The sequence below is a fragment of the Sus scrofa genome, unplaced genomic scaffold (assembly GCF_000003025.6).
Source record: "Sus scrofa isolate TJ Tabasco breed Duroc unplaced genomic scaffold, Sscrofa11.1 Contig52, whole genome shotgun sequence".
Lineage (NCBI taxonomy): Eukaryota > Metazoa > Chordata > Mammalia > Artiodactyla > Suidae > Sus > Sus scrofa.
In genome coordinates this window covers 27,877-51,415 of record NW_018085233.1, presented here as the reverse complement: position 1 = coordinate 51,415, position 23,539 = coordinate 27,877, and the positions used below count along the sequence as shown (strand labels likewise).

General features: G+C 37.3%; 2 pseudogenes; one reads left to right on the top strand and one right to left on the bottom strand.

Moving 5' to 3' along the window:
* Positions 1 to 9,903: 9,903 nt before the first annotated feature.
* LOC110258859 lies at positions 9,904 to 10,818 on the top strand (annotated as a pseudogene).
* Positions 10,819 to 11,171: 353 nt separating this feature from the next.
* Positions 11,172 to 12,573, bottom strand: LOC110258857 (annotated as a pseudogene).
* Positions 12,574 to 23,539: the final 10,966 nt, after the last annotated feature.

Sequence of the window (23,539 nt, the reverse complement as noted above, 5' to 3'; positions counted from 1 at the left end):
TACCTCGGAATACACCTGACCAAGGAGGTAAAGGACCTATATGCAAGAACTATAAAACTTTAATCAAAGAAATCAAAGAAGATGTAAAGAAATGGAAAGATATTCCATGTTCCTGGATTGGAAAAATCAATATTGTAAAAATGGCCATACGACCCAAAGCAATCTACAGATTCAATGCAATCCCTATCAAAGTACCCATGACATTTTTCGCAGAACTAGAACAAACAATCCAAACATTTATATGGAACCACAAAAGACCCAGAATCGCCAAAGCAATCCTGAGAAACAAAAACCAAACAGAGGGCATAACTCTCCCAGATTTCAAGAAATACTACAAAGCCACAGTCATCAAAACAGTGTGGTACTGGTACCAAAACAGACAGACAGACCAATGGAACAGAATAGAGAATCCGGAAATAAACCCTGACACCTATGGTCAATTAATCTTTGACAAGGGAGGCAAGAACATCAAATGGGAAAAAGAAAGCCTATTCAGCAAGCATTGCTGGGAAACCTGGACAGCTGCATGCAAAGCAATGAAAGTAGAACACACCCTCACACCATGCACAAAATTAAACTCAAAATGTCTGAAAGCCATAAATATAAGACAGGACAGCATCAAACTCCTAGAAGAGAATGTAGGCAAAACATTCTGACATCAACAACACGAATATTTTCTCAGGTCAGTCTCCCAAAGCAATAGAAATTAGAGGAAAAATAAACCCATGGGACCTAATCAAACTGAAAAGCTTTTGCACAGCAAAGGGAACCAAAAAGAAAACAAAAAGACAACTTACAGAATGGGAGAAAATGGTTTCAAACCATGCAATGGACAAGGGCTTAGTCTCTAGGATATACAAGCAACTTATACAATTCAACAGCAAAAAAAAACAACCACTCAATGGAAAAATGGGCAAAAGACCTTAAAACACATGAAAAATGCTCAACATCCCTGATTATTAGAGAAATGCAAATCAAAATTACCATGAGATACCACCGCACACCAGTCAGAATGGCCATCATTAATAAGTCCACAAATAACAAGTGCTGGAGGGGCTGAGGAGAAGAGGAAACCCTCCTGCACTGTTGGTGTGAATGTAAGCTGGTACAGCCACTATGGAGAACAGTTTGGAGATGCCTTAGAAGTCTATACATTTGGAGTTCCCATCGTGGTTCCGTGGTTAACGAATCCGACTAGGAACCATGAGGTTGCGGGTTTGGTCCCTGGCCTTGCTCAGTGGGTTAACGATCGGCGTTGGGGTGAGCTGTGGTGTAGGTTGCAGACGCGGCTTGGATCCCACGTTGCTGTGGCTCTGGCATAGGCTGGTGGTTACAGCTCCAATTCGACCCCTAGCCTGGGAACCTCCATATGCTGCAGGAGCAGCCCAAGAAATAGCAAAAGGACAAAAAAAAAAAAAAAGAAATCTATATAGTACTTCCATATGACCCCGCAGTCCCACTCTTGGGCATATATCCAGACAAAACTTTCCTTCAAAAAGACACATGCACCGCATGTTCATTGCAGCACTATTCACAATAGCCAGGACATGGAAACAACCCAAATGTCCATGACAGATGATTGGATTAGGAATATGTAGTATATATACATAATGTAATATCACTCAGCCACAAAAAAGAGTTGCATAGTGCTATTTGCAGCAACACGGATGGAACTAGAGACACTCATACTGAGTGAAATGAGCCAGAAAGACAAAGACAAATACCATATGATATCACTTATAACTGGAATCTAATATATAGCACAAATGAACATTTCCACAGAAAAGAAAATCATAGACTTGGAAAATAGACTTGTGGCTGCCTGATGGGAGAGGGAGGGAGTGGGAGGGATTGGGAACTTGGGGTTAATGGATGCAAACTCTTGCTCTTGGAATGGATTTACAAAGAGATCCTGCTGTGTAGCATTGAGAATTATGTCTACATAGTTATATCACAACACAGCAGTGGGAGGAGAAATTGTGTGTACATGTATGTGTAACTTGGTCCCCATGCTGTACAGCAGAAAAAATGAAAAGAAAATGAAGAGTGATTATCTATATTAGTGCAAGAACTGTGTTACATATGTTCATATATTTTAGTCTACTAGATACAAAAACTCAGGGTTGTAATCTCATTTTACTAGTATGCAAATTATGACCCTGTGTGGTGACTGCCACTTATTTAAGGTATTACACCTAGATTTATGAATATATAATTTATTGGTTCTGAAATATCTTTTACTATAAAAGTGATATGTTTTCTAAAAGAAGAATTTTATAGACATTTTAAGTAACATAGAACTGTTTCTGCATATACATTAATGATAAGGGTTATGTGAAACCCAGTGTCATAAACCTTTTTGGCTTTCATGATATATAAACTGAGGATATTAAGCAGGATGAGACATTTATAATCATCATGTTAGAGGTAAAAAGCCTCTCATGTCTGAAATTAACATCTGCAAAAGAACTGATGTATCTAAAGAGATGGAAAAGCACTTTCCATGTTTGAGGAATCAAACTGGCAGCAGAGACAATCTAAATCATTAACCCCCTGTGCCACAGCAGGAACTTCCAGAATTTCCCTATTTCAATGTTACCAAAATATTCTCCCATGTTTTTTCAACACTTAAAATTTAACTATTTTTGTTGTTTTATATTTAAATTTTTGAACCATCTACACTTTAATGTAAAGAGTTAAGTGGGGATTGAATTTTAATCATTTTTGAAGATGGCCATTTTTATAGATGAGTAATTATTTTTCCTCATTAGTTGATATCCCAACTTTGTATTCTAAAATATAGTCTATGTTTGGATAAAAATCATGTCTCTATTAACTCCCAGTGTTTTCTTTTTTACTCTTTACTCTTTTATTGTTTAACATGAAATATGATCAATTTTGATTTAAAATACATATTGAGGCATTCCCACTGTGGCTCAGCAGTAAGGATCTGGCATTGCCATGAACAGTGGTGTAAGTTGTAGTTATGGCTTGGATTCCATGTTGCTGTGTCTGTGGCATAGGCTGGCAATTTCAGTTCCTTTTTGACCCTTAGCCCAGGAACTTCCACAGGTGTGGCCCTAAAAAATATATATAATAGGCATTGATATCTCATAGGTCTAGGTCTCCTTTATTACTTTACATTATCAGAACTCTGTTTATTCTTGCACATTTATATTTAAAAATTTGTTTTCAATAAGCTAGTCTTGTAAAAAAATACACATACTATTTTTGATAAGATTGATTGAGAAAAAATTTGTATCTTTAGATAATTGTGAATTCTTATCCACAAACTGGGTAGCTATTTCCACTTAACACTTCTTCTTTTACATTCATAAAGAACTAGCATATTTCATTGAAATTTTAATTTTTTAATTTTTTTGGCTGATATTTTAAGTAGTTTCTTGTCTTCTGTTAAATTTTCCAGTTGTCTGATATTTCAATGTAAGAGTTCTTTGTTTCTCAGTTTTACTCAAAACACAATCTTCACAGTATACTATTCATCATTTTTCATGAAAGTTCTGCAGGAATTGATAAATACATATATAGTGTAATCAACATGTTAATCAATATTCAAAATGTTTCACCACCAAAACTATTTCCTCATGCCTCCTTGTAGCATCTCCTGTCTATACCTTGGAAAACAGTGGTCTTGGAAAACACTGACTCATTTCCATTCCTACAGTTTTGTCTTTTCATCCTCCAGCTTTATTGAAGTATAATTGAGAAATTAGAACTGTATATATTTGGAGTTCCTTCTGTGGCATAATTGATTATGAATCTGACTGCAGTTGCTTGGATTGCTGTAGAGGCACAGATTCCATCCCAGGCCTGGCGCAGTGGGTTAAAGATTCTGGCCTTGCCATAGCTGTGGCATAGGTCTCAGCTAGGGCTTGGATTCAGTACCTGGCTAGGGAACTTCCATATGATGTGGGTGTGGCCACTAAAATAATTTTATGTATATAAGTTGTATAATTTTACAGACATATATACTGTGAAATGATTACCACAACCAAGCTAAATCATACATCCCTCAACTCAGGTGAATACCTAGCATTTTATTCATTTTCTTCCACTGCAAATGGGATTATTTACAAACTTAACATGAAATTGCTTATAAATGGTTCATAGTTGATGTATATAAATGAAAATCATTTTTTGTTAATTTTCTGTCTCATAGCTTTGTTGAATTTGCTTATTGTTTCTAAGAATTTTTGGTGCTTTTTTTTTTGCATTTACTATATGTAAGATCACACCCAGTATTTTGTCTTTTAAATCTGGCTTCTTGTTCCTAGTATGATGCATTTGAAATTTATACATATTATTTATTTACCAGTAGTCCATTTCACTGCTAAGTAGTATTCTAAACTTTATCACATGTTTATTTTTTCTCTATTGAGATATTTTGATTGTTTCTAGCTATTTGAAATTGTGAATAAAACTTCTATAAATATTCATGTATAGGTTTTTGTAAAACCAAGGAAACAAACAAATAATGTGAAATAATTATTTTCAAGACACTGGACTTCATAAGCAATTATCAGTGACCACTGAGCAATGGGAAAAAGTTGGGCTCTAGGATTTTTCTAGTTTATTACCTTCAAAATGTTTCTATGTTTTGGCACAGAGAGAGATACTCAGAAGATTCTGGTAGACTTCCTGAGTTGAGGAGATGATGTTGATTGAGGAGACCAGTGCACCAAGACAGCTAGAATTCTGATGTTATTTTAATTGCATATGATATACTTGGAGGACAGAAAGAGAGATTCAGAGAGATTGAGGGAGGGAATGTTGGGCATCTGGAGATGATCCCCATCAATTCATGGATTTGAGGAAACTACCAGAGGCTGGGGAAGATTTACCCAGATGGATTAGTTAGAAAGGTCCTTGGTGCTCACACTGGACCAGGAATAGTGCCTATTCTCACCAGGTAGAAAACTGTGTGGTTCACAGGGTCAGTGCAGTAGGCTAAATACTAGAAAGATTTTGGATCAGTAGTGGTACGTAATTAGCCCCTGACGAAACACTGTTCCAGACTTGCCTCATATACCATAAGAAGAAAAAAAAAATCTAAAAATAAAACATCCAAAAAATCAAACTATTTTGTTTAGAATTTTGTGTTTATGTTGATGTGACATATCAATTTGATTATTTTTGTTTTGATGCCCTTATTTCATTCTATATAAGGGTTATGATGCATACATAAAATGAGTCAGGGAGTATAATAATTTCCTCCCATCTCTAATATTATTTAGGTAGGATTGGTACTATTCCTTGTTTAATTTTTGTATAGAATTCATTAGTAAAGCTATATGGGAATAGAATTCTGTTTGGGAAGGGAAGGATTCCCAATAATTAATTGTATTGTGTAGTAGATTATTCTAGTTTTACATTATTTTATTAGTGTGTTTATTTAGAAGGTTGGGTTTTTCGGAGCAGTGACAATTCATTTAGTTGGCAAGTATACTGTCATAAATTAATTTATCATAGCCTTTATTATATTTCTAAGATCTGTAGGATCTGCAGTGATGACATTCTCTTGATTCCTGATTCTGATAATTTATTTTTTCTCTATTTTTCTAAATCCATTTTGCTAGGAGCTTTTAAATTTTCATTGAACCAATTCCTGGATTCATAGGTTTCCATATGATTCATATGTTGCTTTTAAAGCTGGATAATAAAACATATGAATCCAGGAATTGGTTCAATGAAAATTTAATATGTATATATAGTCTTTTTAGGTCCACACCTGTGGCATAAGGAAGTTCCTGGGTGGGAGACAAATTGGAGCTGTAGCTGCCACAGCTATAGCAATGCCAGATCCAGGCTGCGTCTGTGACTCACACTACAGGTCACAATGATGCTGGATCCTTAACTCACTGAGTGAGGCCAGAGATCAAACCCATGTCCTCATGGATACTAGTTTGGTTCATTACTGCTGAGCCACAATAGGAACTCCTCAATCAATATTTATTTCAGTGATTTCTTACTTCTATATCCTATTTCTATGCTATAATGCTTTCTATCCTTATTTTACTTTTATTTTTCTTGCTTTTTGACATGAAAGCTTGGTCATTTCTTAAAATATTTCTTGTTTTCTAATACTTGCTTTTAAAGCTGGAAATGTCTCTCTAACCACTCCTTTAGCTGTACTTAGTTAATTTACATATGAAACTATGTAGCACATTATATGTAGTTTATGTATATAATTCATAGATTTTTAAATATATATTACATGCATATACCATTATATTTCTCTTGAAAATTTATTTTTCAAAATGTTCATGGGTAAATTAGACTTGTGTTGCTTAATTTGTAAATAGTGAGAAAACATTAAAATTTTGTTATCAGTTTCTAGTTGAATAACATTTTAATGTTATATATATAACATATTTCATATGTAAGCGTATATATATATATATATACACATCTCTCTATCCTATAGATAGATAGATATAGTCTGTATGATTAAAGCACTTTGAAATTTATTGCAACATCTTTTGTGACCTAGTGTATTTTTTTTTTGGTGAATCCTCCATGAGCAGCACTTTGAGATAAATAGAACAGTCCCACAAATGTTTCTCTATTTCACTCTCACATAAACACAAATTCTATCAACTTGCCTGTTTGAAACTCTGTGATAAATTATATGATGAACTATCTACATTAGAAACAAGTTTTAAATGATTTGTTCTGAAATTAACATTCATCATCTTCTGGAAATCAGGTCAGATGTCATCTACAAAGACAAATCTTTTTTTTTTTTTTTTTCCCACTGTACAGCAAGGGGGTCAGGTTATCCTTACATGTATACATTACAATTACAGTTTTTCCCCCACGCTTTCTTCTGTTGCAACATGAGTATCTAGACATAGTTCTCAATGCTATTCAGCAAGATCTCCTTGTAAATTTATTCTAAGTTGTGTCTGATAAGCCCAAGCTCCCGATCCCTCCCACTCCCTCCCCCTCCCATCAGGCAACCACAAGTCTCTTCTCCAAATCTTAAACAGTTTTGCCTATTTTGAAGGTAATGATTTAAACAAGAGCTTTTTTACATATTTCATTTATGCCCAGACTGAGCTTTTCCCTTTTGGTGATTTGGCTTCTATTTATTCTTTTAAATTTCCCTCCAGAGCATAGGGTTCTGTAAGTCCTGTTCTATAAGGTGATTTATCATGGTGGCATCTCTGGAGATAAAGACTCTGCCCTCCAAATTATGACTAAGGTCCCTAAGAATTTAATTAGATAAGAATCACCCTTGGAGATGCCCCAAGTGAATAACTCAATAACATGAGCTGCAGTTAGCTGTAGATAAAGTGTTTTGCGGTCTTTTGCCCTTATCTCAGAGAGTATTTGCCTGTGCCAGTAACGACTTGACTGGCTTTTTCACAAATTAAAATGATTGACTCAAAACAATAGAGTATGTATACAAAATTATTCTTCATCCTCCAAGAAACCCAAAGTTCAACAATATGTAATGAAGACCAAATAGTATAACTGGTTGAGAATCAAAATGTGGCAAAGGCTATTTCAATATTTTGATTTTATTGGTAAAACACGAATAGCATTTTTTATCTAAAAAATTCATCCAAAATTTACAATTTTCCCTCTAATCAAAATGTTGATTGAACATTTGTTTGTTAATAGGATAAATTCTGCTAGCCATGAATATTCTTAATCTCTGTTCACAATCAAGATTCAAATTTCTTCACATAAAAGGACATTCATATTCATTTTTAAAATTCTCAAAAATTTGAAAGGTCATATTTTTCTGAAAGAATGACATAAATCAGATTTGCTGCAAGCATGGAAACAGTTCAAGGTCCAGTGATGGTGCATATATCCATCCCTTTATTGATTTTGAGATGGCATCTGTGCATGAAGGACAAAGGAGAAGCCGCCACCACCAAGAATGTGGCTTGAATATCTGTCTCCTTATGTAGATAACCCAGGAACTATATTATACACAAGATTCTGAACTAGGCTTTACATTTTGCAGGAGTTCATTGGTGATTTGAGAGTTTATCCTTTTAAATGTTCCTCTATCTGACCCTCATGATCAGCCAAGTTAGTTTGTGATTGCTAAGATATGTGGAAGTCAATTCTATGATGTAGTACTCTCTTTGAATATTTTCATATTTAAAGATCCAGAATAAATTTACCTTCTCTAACATCAGGTACTTAGAAACTAATTTCAAGTGTAACGATTTGGGGATATTTTAACTGGCAGATGTTTCTAAATATCATGATATTTTCAATTGATATGTTCTCTAAGAATTTCTTGTTAATCTTTTAAAATCTAGAACGTGATGTGACATCTATAGCACTTGACTGACTGACTTTCTAATTCTGTAGTAACCAGGCCATTACTACAATTCTTATTTTAGGAGTTCCTTCGTGGCACAGTGGTTAACAAATCCGACTAGGAACCATGAGGTTGCAGGTTCAGTCCCTGCCCTTGCTCAGTGGGTTAACGATCTGGCGTTGCCGTGAGCTGTGGTGTAGGTTGCAGACGCGGCTCCGATCGTGCGTTGCTCTGGCTCTGGTGTAGGCCGGTGGCTACAGCTCCAATTGGACCCCTAGCCTGGGAATCTCCACATGCTGCAGGAGTGGCCCAAGAAATAGCAAAAAGACAAAAAACAAACAAAACAAAATAAAAACAAAAACAAAACAAAAAAAAACCCCAATTCTTATTTTTTTTGTTCACACCTGAGTATCAGCATCCTATTATGTTTCTTGGCAATTTAGATGTTTTTTCCTTTAATTGTTTTGTTTAAATGTTTTATATATTTATATATATATATATATATATATAATTGGGGCCACAGCATGGGGTGAATTGGAGCTACATCTGCCAGCCTACACCACAACCACAGCAACGTGGAATCTAAGCCACCTCTGCAACCTACACCACTTAGGCCAGGGACCAAACCCAAATCCTCATGGATTCTAGTTGGGTTTGTTACCACTGAACCACAACAGGAACACCCTATATTTTATTTATATTTTTAATTTGTTATTTGCTTAGTGGTCTTCATCTACTTTAGATATTAACTCTATTTAAACACTCTACAGTGTAAATCTTTTCCCCAAACTACTTTTGTGTATTGACAATGTAGTATCTATTCCTAAATCCTTAAGAAGTTTTGAAATTTCCAAAGATACCTATGTGGGATTTCATTGATTGATTAAGAAGACTCTTCTACCCCTCAAACGTAGCACATCATCTCCTTTATTAACTGGGAAAGTAAGTATGAAGGAAATCCTGCTTTAATCTTTTTATTAAAGATTTAATGAATTTTTTGTATAAAGTATTAGCAATATGTACAATTTAATTAGCTTCCAGGTGGCAATCTAGTTGTGGAAACTCATTTATTTAATAATGTGTCCTTGGAGTTCCCGTCATGGCACAGTGGAAATGAATCTGACTAGGAACCATGAAGTTGTGGGTTTGATCCCTGGCCTAGCTCAGAGGATAAAGGATCCAACATTGCTGTGAGCTGTGGTGTAGGTTGCATATGCGGCTTGGATCTGGTGTTGCTGTGGCTGTGGCATAGACCAGCAGTTACAGCTCTGATTAGACTCCTAGCCTGGGAACCTCCATATGTCATGGGTGCAGCCCTTAAAAAAAAAAAAAGACAAAAAGACTAATAATGTGTCCTTTTCCCACATATGTATCTAATTACTTGCCTTTCCATTAAAGTGTAAGATTTTTGAGGTTGGGATCATGTTTTGAGCAGCTTTGTATTATAATATCTGAATGTACTGGAATGTGATAAACCACAATTCCTATTGCTTGAATGAATAAACAAATCAACCTAAGCTTTCAGGAAGTCACTGGCAATGATTACATTTATACATAATTTTGTACTGATCTCTGAAATAAAACATAGAGAAGAAACTATGGAACAAAGGAACAATGTAAATGAGTTTGTCCTCTTGGGGCCCACCCAGAGCACCCAGGGTCAGAAAATATTGTTTGTCCTGTTCTTGCTCATCTACATTGTGACAATGGTGGGCAACATACTCATTGTCATGACTGTGAGGATCAGCCCAACTCTGGATGCTCCTATGCACTACTTTCTTGGATACTTATCTTTTATGGGTGCTGTTTTTCTACTACAGTCACACCAAATGTGATTATAGACTTACTCTATGAGAAGAGAACCATTTCCTTCCCAGCTTGCATGACCCAGCTTTTTATAGGACACTTATTTGGTGGTGCTGAGACAATACTTCTGGTGGTCATGGCCTATGATCACTATGTGGCCATCTGCAAACCCTTGCATTATTTGACAATCATGAATCAGTGGGTGTGTGTTCTGCTGCTGCTGTTGGCCTGGGTTGGTGGGTTTCTACATGCTGTAGTCCAGCTTCTCTTTGTTTACAACCTTCCCTTCTGTGGTCCCAATGGCACTGACCACTTCATCGGTGACATGTACCCCTTGTTAGAACTTGCCTGCACTGACACCTACATCATTGGCCTCACTGAGGTTGTCAATGATGGGGCAATCTGTGTAGTCAACTTTATGCTCTTATTCATCTCTTATGGGGTCATTTCTGCACTCCCTGAAGAATCTCAGTCAAAAAAGGAGGCACAAGGCTTTATCCACCTGTGGCTCTCACATTATTGTTGTGGTCCTGTACTTTGTGCCCTGTATTTTTATGTATGTGAAATCTCCTTCTACCTTGCCCAGTGATAAATCCTTGACTGTGTTTTACACTATTGTCACTCCTATGTTGAACCCTTTAATTTATACTCTGAGAAATGGAGAGATGAAAAATGCCATGAAGAAGCTCTGGACCAGCAAAAGATAATGAAGCAGTAGGGACATACATCACCTATTTTCAAAGAAGAATTGCTATTTCCAGGAAGGCTATGCGTGATTATTTAACTGCAGTAAATTTCTTCTCATGTTTAATAAGGTGAACATAATGAAGACATTTATTGTGTGAATACTTCCAATGATCAAAACATACTTTTAAGATGTTCATAATTTCCTAGTTCAAAGTATGTATTTTATTTGAAAAAAATTTTAAGGTTTTCACAATTTCTTATGAAAATATGTACAGTTTTGTGTGTAAATGTCTATGTTGAGGTACTAATTTTGTTTCATGTGATAAGGCATGTTATGGAGTTATTACTGTAAATTTTTTAGTGGAAGTTTTTCTCATGTTTCTCTCTTAAATAATGTAATAGTTTCAGAATTAATAGGTTTATTACAGATATTAGAAAAATAAAATAAGAAATAAGACATAAAATCTTGGTTTACACCTCCCTGCACTGAGAGCCCACCCATACTAATATGTGAAACATAGATGTTATTTTTGTACCTGGAGGCATCCAGCATTTTCTGGGAGGGCATGCCCAGAAGTTCAATCATACAGGGAAGCTGGTCCACTTCATCCTCCCCAGGCAAGAGGGATAACAAGTCAGGAGCTCCACTAGGATACAGCCAGGCTCTACATAGATGGACATGCTATACTTGGCATCGAGGATCACTTGCGGGCCTGGTAAAAATGGGACTGGATGTACATGTTGACCTGCTGATGTTGGTAACAACTGGAGCCAAAATCAACCACTTTGATCTTACTTCAACCCTGCTGCTTTAATAAAATGTTCTCAGGCTTCAGGTCACAGTGAATTATCCTGTTTTTGTGCAGAGTGTCCAGGCACTGCAGGATGAAGTAGGCAAACTTGCCAACCAAAGGCAGGCTGAAGCCCTGAAACTTTTTCTTCTTAATGAGCGCCTAGAGGTTCATGATCAGCAGCTCTATTGTCATGCAGATGTGGCTGTGGAAGGTGAAGGTCTCTAGCATGTGTATGATGTTCATGGTATTGTCCTTGTCCTGCTTCTGCAGGTAATCCAGGATGTGGAACTCCTCAGCTGCCTCCTGGTGGAAGTGCTTCTAGTTCCACACCATCTTCAGGGCCACATGCTGGTGGACTTTGTGGTGGTAAGAGTGACCACCTGCCCAAAGCTCCCCTTCCCAATGACCTTGAGCACCTCATACCTGTAAGCCGTAGGATTGTGGGGCACCTGCACATAACATCCCTGGTCATCATCATAGCTACTATTGTTGGGCCTGCCTTGGTGCTTCTTTGCCTTGGACCAAAGAAATATATTTCAGGGTAGCAGAAAATCTCATGGTGTTCAAAGCTGATTAGTTTTTGCATATACTGCTTTGTTGCTTGCTTGGGTGCCACAGGGGTGGCTTTCATCTTCCCTATGCATTCCAGAGACTTCAGAGAGGTAGAGCTCCCCTGCCATCTGCAAATGTCTCCAGCTGCCACTCTGACACCACCAGCAGCCTTGTTTTGCTTACTGTTGTAAGCCCATTTTGTTGTGGCCTGAGCACCATCTGCCTTCTGCTCTTAGCCTCAAACAGCTGCTGAACATGGATCTGTCTGGGGCTGTGGCTGCCCAAGTATAGGTGATCATTCATTGTGTGTTTACTGTGGGCCAGCCGTGGGCTGTGTCAGCAGTGTTGCTGGTCAGGAGAGGTGTCAGGGCAATGGGGGAGGGTGGGCTGTTCCCCACTCCATGTGGCCCCTGCGCCAAGCCCTTGGGAAGCCTGAAACTGATGCACTGTCCCCTCTTCTGCCTGGCAGCTGTGCAAGAGATGAAACAAAAGAGGGTCAAGGGGAAGAAAGTCACCCAGACCTATGGCCTTGCCCCACCTCTCTGGGCTGTGGAGCCAGCTCTCCCCAGGGCAGAGCCAGGATGGTAAACTCTGGCTTCCAGGGAGCAGTGGGTAGGTGGACCCACAGACAGGGCTCTGGAAGCTTCAAAGTTAAGTGGGGCCCCTAGTGCAGGTAAGTTCATGACCCCACAGGGAAGCTGGGCAGGATCTAGGCCAGGCCAGTGGCACACTTTGCTGACCTCTGCAGGCCCGGAGGGGCAGCTGGATTGCCAGCCTGGGCACCACCACCTAGCCCAGCCTGGGGTAGAGGAGGCCTGGGAGGGCTCCCACCAGGAAAGCTCAGAGGAGCCCCTGCCCACATGCAAAAATAAGCAGAGCCCAGGCGAGGGCGAGCAATCCTCCCCAGGGTCCCTGCAGCTGCCCCACTGGTGGTGCAGACTTTGTTCAAGGTTCTGTGGGCAGCATGGCCCTGTGCCACAGGGACTGGCCTGGGGCTGGTATGGGTCTCTGGGGTGGGCTCCCATGGGGGGTTAGGGTCCAGGCTTCCTTACTGATCAGATATCCACCCAGAGCAGCAGTGGAAAGTTTCCTGGTTAACATGGCCACTGGAGAGGAAAATGCATCTCAGGGGCATCATCTCTGCTGATGCTGCTGCTGCTGCTACTTCTCTGTGGTGCCACCATGGCCACCCCCAGGTGGCTCCTCTAGAAGATCTCCAGCACCCTGACACCCAGCATTAGCTACAGCCAGCCACATACAGTCATCTCCATCCCCTCAACCCAACCTCAGCTGGGGGCCCTACATTCTCCTTGCCACTGCATGTTCTTCTTCTTGCTCAGGTGGCACCACCTGGCCCATTCACATGCCTCACCCTCCCTGGCATGCTGTAGGCCTTGCTCACATAGTGCATGAGGGAGTGGGCTGCACTGCCTTGCTGACTTGCTCAAGAGCCTCCTCCCAGGCCACACCTGATTTCATTTTCTTAAACTTACTGAGACTAGATTTGTAGCCCAGAATGTGATCTATCATAGAGGAGGTTCCATATGCTCTTGAGAACAATGCCCATTCTTCCGCTTTTAGATGGAATGTTTTATAAATGTCTGCTAAGCCCATTTGGTCTAATGCATTATATAGTGTCCATGGGTCCTTATTGATTTTCTCTCTTCATGACCTGTGCATTGCTTTAAGTGTGATGTGAAAATCCCACACTATTTTTGTATAATTGATGATTTCTTCTTTTAGAGCTGATAACATTTGCCTTATACATTGTGGTCCTATGTTGAGTGCTTATTATTTACAATTGTTATATCTTCTTGGATTGATCCTTTAATCATTATATAATTACCTACTTTGTCTCTTGTAGCCACCTTTGTTTTAAAGTCTACATGATCAGAGCATTGCTACCGCAGCTTTTCTTTTGCATGGAATGTCATACTTCGCCACCTGACTTTCACTTAATGCTCATTTAAATTAGAGTGAGTAATGCAAAACAAGCATTTTTTTTCTTTTTTTCTTTTTTAGTTAAGGATAGCATCTGTCTGATACCTTACAATTAAGGTAAAAGAGCTCCTTGAGAAGTGCTTCCAAATCTTTTTCTGAACTCTGGTAGTGCCAGAAGACGAAGAACTGTTCTATTTTTATTTCTACTTTATCACTAGCCACAATTATTAAGCAGTATGTATTCCATAAAAAAACAGTAAATATATGAATAACTCTCTTTTGTATCCACGACTTCACTCTAGCCAGAAGCCTCCTGGTCTTTTGTTTCTCCTTCTCTTCCTGCTTGCAAGGTAGAAACATGGACATTCTAAAATTCTGTAAGGGGGGTTCCCGTCGTGGTGCAGTGCTTAACGAATCTGACTAGGAACCATGAGGTTGCGGGTTCGGTCCCTGCCCTTGCTCAGTGGGTTAACGATCCGGCGTTGCCGTGAGCTGTGGTGTAGGTTGCAGACGCGGCTCGGATCCCGCGTTGCTGTGGTTCTGGCGTAGGCTAGTGGCTACAGCTCCGATTCGACCCCTAGCCTGGGAACCTCCATATGCCGCGGGAGCGGCCCAAAGAAATAGCAAAAAAAAAAAGAAAAAGACAAAAAAATAAAAAAATAAAATTCTGTAGGAATAAACAACTCTCTATGAGATAAATTAAACCCATATTATAAGATTCTAATCCCAACTCTAGTGAACATTGGGAGTGTGTGACTAGGCAAAATACTCATAAATATAATATGCCTATGCCATGAGTTTCCAAAATGTGAATCCATTTTTTGCAATTTAAAGGCCAAAGTGCTACATTCCCCACCCCCTTAAGTAATTGGATGGAGACATATTTATATGGGTTCCAACAACCAGGAGGATTTGTGCAAATTTTTGCATGAATATTAGTTATTGGAAGCAAGTAGTTCTGAGACTCTGAGTGCTTCTGGGATTAGGAATGTGGTGACACCTTTGCAGTTTAGCCAGTGGTGACATGGTTGGCATCAACAGAACAGCATCCCCTTGAGCAAAACTGACCTGTCAGGTGTGCTTCTGCAACTTGTTAATTGTAGCTCAAATTAGAATCTGTGACCCCAAATCTCCAAAGATTCTTCAAGCCAGTTAATTGAATACACTAAGTCCTTCCTACTTTAACTGGATAGACATGATTCAATATCTTCAGATGAGAATCTTCACATGTATCAGACATAAAATCCTGCTTTTCAATTTATAACCAAGAATGCAATGCCAACCATGTCAGAAGCATTATGGTTAACAAGGGCCTTTTTTTTTTTTTTTACAAAAGCAATTACTACTAATAGGGTTAAGTAGAGATGATGGTTGCTCATTAAGTAAATACTGATGAAGCATTTATTCTGGGCCATGTTTTCTTCTACTGTCAGGATAATTGATGTTGAACAAAACACATACTCTATACTCCTTCTGAATAACTTCCTATATTTTGAGTCTTTACATACACTTCTTGCATGCTGTAGAGAACCAGTGTTCACAGAAAAATGATTTTTGACCCCTCGGAGTGTTTTTGTCAGGGAATTTAGACTCACAGCTATAATACATCAAGTTTTTGGAAGTACAGAGATAATGTGGAGCAGAGAACAAAAAATAGAGATCCAAGTTTTGTCAAGAAGATAAGGAATTAGTCCAATAGCAATAATACTTAAGAGGCCAGTGAACTTCAGTGTTCTTCTCATCTGGCAAAGAGAAATTATACATAATTATACCTGGAGTTCCCATCATGGCTGAGCAGTAACAAAACTGACTAGTATCCATGAGGACTCAGGTTCAAGCCCTGGCCTCACTCTGTGGGTTAAGGATCTGGCATTGCTGTGGCTGTAGTGTGAGCTGGCAGCTGTAGCTCTAATTCAACCCCTAGACTGGGAACTTCTTTATTCTATAGGTGCAGCCCTAAAAAGACAAAAAAATAGTAATCCTTCCTAAAGATAGATAGATTAATTAATTAATTAATATATTTTATATTTACTTATATTTATACACACTAGTATCTATTTTAGATTAACACTGTTGGCCAGGTGAGTAGTTTTATTACATTTAAAAGAATCTAGTAATAAAATGTTCACAATAATTAATATTAATAAGCAATTTATTTGTCTAAGAGCTTATATAGACTATTTAATTGATCTTGCAAATATGTCCATCATTCTACATTTACCAAAATTTAAGGTTGTCATGTTTTGCCAGTTTACATTATTAGTAGCTTAGCTAAGATTTGATCTCAGAACTACCTTCCTTAAAAAGCAATGTTCTTTTCCATTATAGTATACTAAAACTTGCCATCAATTTCTCAAAAATGTACATGAAATATAAAATATATAAAATGCACACCAACAAAGGAAAACCGAGACAATGAAGTTTAAAATGAATGAAAATTTAAGATTAAAATAAAAACAACTTTTTTTTGTTACTGAGTTCAAGTTCATATTGCTTGCCCCATCTCAGGCAATAAACTGAAAGACAAGTTGTATCTAGAAATAGACACTTTATTTGGAAAGCCAGCAGACCGAGGATATGGTGTATTAGTGTCCCAGAGAAACAACTTGCCTGGGTTTGGATGCTAGTTTCTTTACAAGGGAAAAAAGGGGGGCGGGGAGAGGTGAGATAGTGAAGGAAAAGGAATAAGTTGTTGCAAATATTTTCTTGTTCTGGCCAGATTCCAGTGGCATGTGTTAATTTCTTTTTTCCTGCAGCCATTCACAGCTGGCCTGGCAGGATGTTTCCTGGTGCTAAACTAAGGTATTTTAACTTAATACTCAGGCACCAGAGGTAGGATTCCTGGAGATGGGCCATGCGTTATGTTTATTTTAAGCTATAGACAACTTCCATTTAGTGATTAATTTGTAGAAAAGCAATAGCATACAAAATTGAAGAAACAGATCCAGTATGGAATTATGTTTGATCTTTCTTATTACAGTTATATCATTTTTAGTGTATTTTTTTAAATATGGAATGCTTCATGAATTTGTGTCATCCTTGTACAGGGGCCATGCTAATCTCTGTATCATTCTAATTGTAGTATATGTGCTGCCAAAGTGGGCACAATTTAGTGTATCCTTATAAAGAAGTAAAGCAGTAGGAGGAAACTGAGAATTAATTAGGTATATATATACACTAGTATGTAAAGATTTTCAGAAAGCTAAGCAGAGCAATGTACAATGTTTACACAGAGACATAAACACATGAACAAATGAAAACATGCTTGTACTTGCAAGTTATGAGTTAATATCAGAAACATAGTGATTGAGTCTGGAAATCCCGGGAGATAATAGTTTGGGATATGTATGAGGTTTATTCTACTCTCTTTACTTCTGCTTGCATTCCAATGTTAATATTTATTATTATCCATAATATTTTCAATCTTGAATTAAAAAATATATATCTCACTAAAAATTTTATTTGTGAAGCAAATGAAATTGAATAAAGAGGATGGTCCAGATATCATTAACTATTTTATCTAGTACAATAAAAAAAAGTAGATAAAAGTTGAGATGCTGACCAAAAACTAAATTAAGAATGAGAAAGCAATGAAACTAACTTCAGACATTTATTAAAAATTAGCGTAACCGGAGTTCCTGTGCTGGCACAGAGGAAACAAATCTGAGTAGGAACCATGAGGTTGCAGGTTCAATCCCTGGCCTCACTCAGTGGGTTAAGGATCTGGTGTTGCCATGAGCTGTGGTGTAGGCTGGCAGCTGTAGCCCAGATTAGACCTATATGCCTTGGAACCTCCATATGCCATGGGTGTGGCTCTAAAAAAAATCAAAATAAATAAATAAATGAATAAATTTTAAAAAATTAGTGTAACTGTATAAACATTTCATTGACTATTACATTATATGTTATTTATTGACTCCCTACTGTAAATGCATTCCACCTCTCCAGGTGAAGTGACAAACATTACAGAGTTTACATTCTAACAGAAAAAAAAAAACTATAGTTGTTTATGAACATATAGTTTATTCCTTAATTTTATTATCATAAATCCTTCAAAGAAAGGAAAGTTTGCATCAGATTTATGAAGATTTTTACATTCCAAAGAAATATACCCTTATGTTAAATTAATTTCTTCATGAGAGAAAATGCAATTACTTTTAATACCTGATCTGCCTTTATTTTCTCCAGAGGTTCTTCGTAGCATTAGTCATCTTAGAATTTCTTAGACTATATATTAATGTGTTCAAGATAGGGGTTATGATTGTAAAAAATACACTCAATGATTTGTCAATGAGAATGGTCTTAGTAGGTCTTACACATATGAAAATACAGGGAACAAAGAAGCAGACACCCACAGTGATGTAGGAACCACAGGTCTGGAGGGCTTTATGCCTCCCTTTGTGACTCAGGTTCTTTAGAGAGTGCAAAATGACTCAATCGGAGATGAGTAAGTACAGAAAAACAATAGTGCAGATCAGTCCCCCATTGGCCACCACTGTAAGGCCAATGAAATGTGTCAGTGCCAATGAGTTCCAATAAGGGATACATATCACACACAAAATGATCAGTGACATTGGGGCCACAGAATGGGAGTCCATAAATAGTATTTAATTGAAATACTGAGTGCAGAAAACCTCCAACACAGGACAGCAACAGTAGTGCAACATGCACCTTTTGCCTCATGATAACCAAAAATTGCAAGGACTTACAGATGGCCATGTAGTGGTCATAGCCCATTACCAACAGAAGGAAGACTTTTGATCCACTGAAAAGAGTGTTCTATAAAGTGCTGAGTCATGCAAGTTTCAAAGGATGTCGTATTTTCCCCAAAGAGCAAGTCTGAAATTAATCTCGGGCTAGATGAAGAGGAATGTGACATCCATAAATGAAAAAGTAGCAAGAAAAAAGTACATTGGTGATTTCATGGTCTTGCTGAGAGTTATAGTCATAATAATGAGCAGGTTTCCCACCACAGTAACAATATAGAAGAACAAGCACATAATGAAAAGACATTTTGTTTTTTTGGATTCTGTGTGAACCCCAAGAGGATGAAATAAGTTATATTGCTCCTTTGCTTCATCTAGTCTGTAAAGAGGATGACTTCACATATTACATGTTTTTATCTATAAAACAAGGTAGGGGAGCTTTAAAATGAATTATAAGTTTTATCTTTTATCAATTTAATTAAAACAATGAATATGAAGAATTTGTTTGAATCCAATGTGTCATAATCATTGTGATTATGAAGTTGATGAGGCTCAGTTCTCTCCCCTTTGTAACATGACATATATTGAGGGATCACATAATTCCAGGCCAGTGTAATAAGTGCATTACAAGAATAATGATGCAAGGCTAAGGATAACAGTGTAGGAATATATCATTCAAGCTGGAACCAGATAAGGCTTCCTGGAGGAAGCAATGCCTTAGCTGAGTTTTTAGGGAAAAGTGAATGAACAAGAAGAGTTGGGAATATTCCATAAAAACAAAAGTTATAAAGTTGCAAAGGTGTAATATTTGAGACCCATTTAAACTAATTTACATAACTCTTGTAAGTTGATCAAACTATGAATAGGTCACTGCTCAGATTGTCACAGAACCACTAGACTTCTTTCTGATTGTCTTGATCAATAAATACTGAATCAGTTCAGTTTTGTCTCTCAATCCGCTGTCACTACCATATTTTAAATTTTGCATAAATATCTTCATTTTTTGCCAAATGCAGTTGGATTTCAAGTTGGTATATATAAGACAAAATTTTAAGATTTCCATAATATAAAAAGTGTCCCACACATCATTAAATGGTACCACCTTCAATATAAATGCTCAGACAAAAAAATCACAGCATTTTGCTTTCCCTTTCATGTTCTCATATTTCTTATTCATCTTTTTAACAAATCCTGTTGCCTTTATGTTCAAAATATACCACAATTTTGATGATTTCCTACCCTGATTTCCTTCCTGGCTTACTGCAATGGCCTCCTGCCAAGTATCTACAGTTTTATTCTGCCCTCCAACAATGTGTTATCTTGAAGCAGCCCAAAGGATTCTCTTTGAATCTTCTTTAATTTTATCACTCCACTGCTATAAACTCTTACAGTGAATTCCAATCAAACACTCACAATTTACTTGTCACATTTAATATTTACTTTCATAAGAACAGCAATGACCATTTTATAGCTGAAAAAATGAGGCTCAGGATATCTCATTAATCTACCAGAGGTCACAAAATTTTAAAAGATAAAACTTGAGAAATGGAATCTAAATTTAATTTATTTCAAAATGATTAATTTTTCATAATAAAAAAGTCACACAACTCTAAAGTCTGCTTCTCAATATTTACTGAGAGTATTACCTTGTGGACTCTTGTTCACAGTCTGAGGGGGCACCTTTTAAGTTATACATAAAGAACTGTAATTCATCCCATATTGATGCCAAGAGTGAAAGACTGGATTTTTTCTTGTGAAAATAATTTATCTTATTCATCTATCTGTTCATTTTCTCCATGGAGTCTTCTGATTATTCCTACAACATTTTGATTTCACTATAGATTGTTTAAAAGAAATACCAGGATGACTATAAAAAAAATCAAAGGCTTAATACATTTGGATAATTTATCAGGAAGATGATCAAATCCTATGTTTACTTGGCAAGGTAGGATCTAGCCAGATCCCAGGAATATTTATCTCAACTTACTCTTTTTTTCTCAAACTTCAAAATAGAAAAATACCCTTCAATCATTTAGTCTTCTCATCCTGTCATATTGGTGTGGCCAGGAATAGTTGACTCGAGTATTTGAGAGCCTATATTCTTCTGCTGTTTCTATTTCTTTGCTTTTTTTTTTCTTTCTCCCTTTATTTCTTTCCTCTTTCTTTCTTGTTTTGTTCTAATGCATTGCTTAAAGCCTAACAAAGAACCTTCTGAAAAAATTCTATCAGTTCTTAAAAGGATATTACGTTGTTTCCACAGGGGCAAAGATCACTGGACATTTATATTTCTAACATTATTTATCATTAAGTATTATTTTTTCTTCTTTTTTTATTACTCAAATGAATGTATCACATCTGTAGTTGTATAATGATCATAACAATCTGATTTCACAGGATTTCCATCCCATAGCCCAAGCACATCCCCCCACCCCCCCAACCTGTCTCCTCTGGAGACCGTAAGTTTTTCAATGTCTGTGAGTCAGCATCTGTTCTGCAAAGAAGTTCAGTCTGTCCTTTTTTCAGATTCCACATGTCAGTGAAAGCATTTGATGTTGGTGTCTCATTGTATGGCTGACTTCACTTAGCATGATAATTTCTAGGTCCATCCATGTTGCTAAAAATGCCAGTATTTCATTCTTTTTAATGGCTGACTAATATTCCATTGGGTATATATAACACCTCTTCTTGATCCACTCCTCTGTCGATGGACATTTAGGTTGTTTCCATGTCTTGGCTATTGGAAACAGTGCTGCAATGAACATCGGAGTACATGTGTCTTTGCAAGTCATGATTTCCTCTGGGTAGATGCCCAGGAGGGGGATTGCTAGATCAAATGGTAGTTCTCTGTTTAGTTTTCTGAGGAATCTCCATACTGCTTTCCGCAGTGGTTGCACCAGTTTTGAAGAGTAGTGGCGAGAGTGGACATCCTTGTCTTGTTCCTGATCTCACCGGGAATTCTTTCAGCTTTTCACCATTGAGAATGATGTTAGCTGTGGGCTTGTCATATATGGCCTTTATCATGTTGAGGTAGGTTCCCGTTATGCCCATTTTCTGAAGGGTTTTTATCAGAAATGGGTGTTGGATTTTGTCAAAGGCTTTTTTTGCATCTATTGAGAGGGTCATATGGTTTTTATTCTTCAGTTTGTTAATGTGGTGTATCACACTGATGGATTAACGCGTATTGAAGAACACTTGCATCCCTGGCATAAATCCCACTTGATCATGATGTACTATCCTTTTAATGTATTGTTGGACGTGGTTGCTAGTATTTTGTTGAGGATTTTGCATCGATATTCATCAGTGAATTTGGCCTGTAGTTTTCTTTTTTTGTGGAATCTTTGTCTGGTTTTGGTATCAGGGTGAAGGTGGCCTCATAGAATGAGTTTGGGAGAATCCCTTCCTCTGCAATTTTTTGGAATAGTTTCAGAAGGATAGGTGTTAGCTCTTCTCTAAATGTTTGATAGAATTCGCCTGTGAAGCCATCTGGTCCTGGACTTTTGTTTCTTGGGAGTTTTTTAATCATAATTTCATATTCAGTTCTTGTGATGGGTCCATTCATCTTTTCTATTTCATCTTGGTTTAGTCTTGGAAGATTGTACTTTTCTAAGAATGTGTCCATTTCTTCTAGGTTTTCCATTTTATTGGCATATAGTTGCATATAGTAGTCTCTTATGATCCTTTGTATTTCTGTGATGTCCATTGTTACTTCTTCTTCTTCATTTATCATTTTATTGATTTGAGTCCTCTCTCTTTTTAGCTTGATAAGTCTGGCTAGGGGTTTATCAATTTTGTTGATCTTTTCAAAGAACCAGCTTTTCATTTCATTGATCTTTTCTATGGTTTTCTTTGTTTCTATTTCATTGATTTCTGCTCTGATCTTTATGACTTCTTTCCTTCTACTAACTTGAGGTCTTGTCTGTTCTTCTCTCTGGAGTATCTTTAGATGTAAAATTAGCTTGTTTATTTGGGCTTTTTCTTGTTTCCTGAGGTGGGCTTGTATTGCTATAAACTTTCCTCTTAGAACAGCTTTTGCTGCATCCCATAGGTTTTGGAATGTTGTAACTTCGTTGTCATTTCCTGCCAGGTCTATTTTAATTTCCTCTTTGATTTCTTCAGTGATCCATTGGTTGTTTAGTCTCCATGTGTTTGTGTTTTTTGCCTTTTTTTCTTGTTGTCGATTTCCAGTCATATAGTGTTGTGGTCAGAAAAGATGCTTGATATGATTTCAATTTTCTTAAAGTTACTGAGGTTGGATTTGTAGCCCAGGATACGATCAATGTTAGAGAATATTCCATGTGCACTTGAGAAGAATGTGTATTCTGTTGCTTTTGGATGGAATGTCCTATAAATATCTATTAAGTCCATCTGGTTTAATGCATCATTCATGTCCTGTGTTTCCCTATTGATTTTCTGTCTGATTGAGCTGTCCATTGCTGTAAGTGGGGTGTTAAAGTCCCCCATTATTATTGTGTTATTGTCGATTTCTCCTTTTAAGGTTGTTAGCAGTTGCCTTGTATATTGTGGTGAACCTGTGTTGGGTATGTAGATATTTAAAATTGTTATATCTTCTTGGATTGATTCTTTGATCATTATGTAATGTCCTTCTTTGTCCCTTAAAATAGTCTTCATTTTAAAGTCTATTTTGTCTGATATGAGTATTGCTACTCCAGCTTTCTTTTGATCCCCGTTTGTGTGAAATATTTTCTCCCATCCTCTCACTTTCAATATGTATGTGTCCCTAGAAGTGA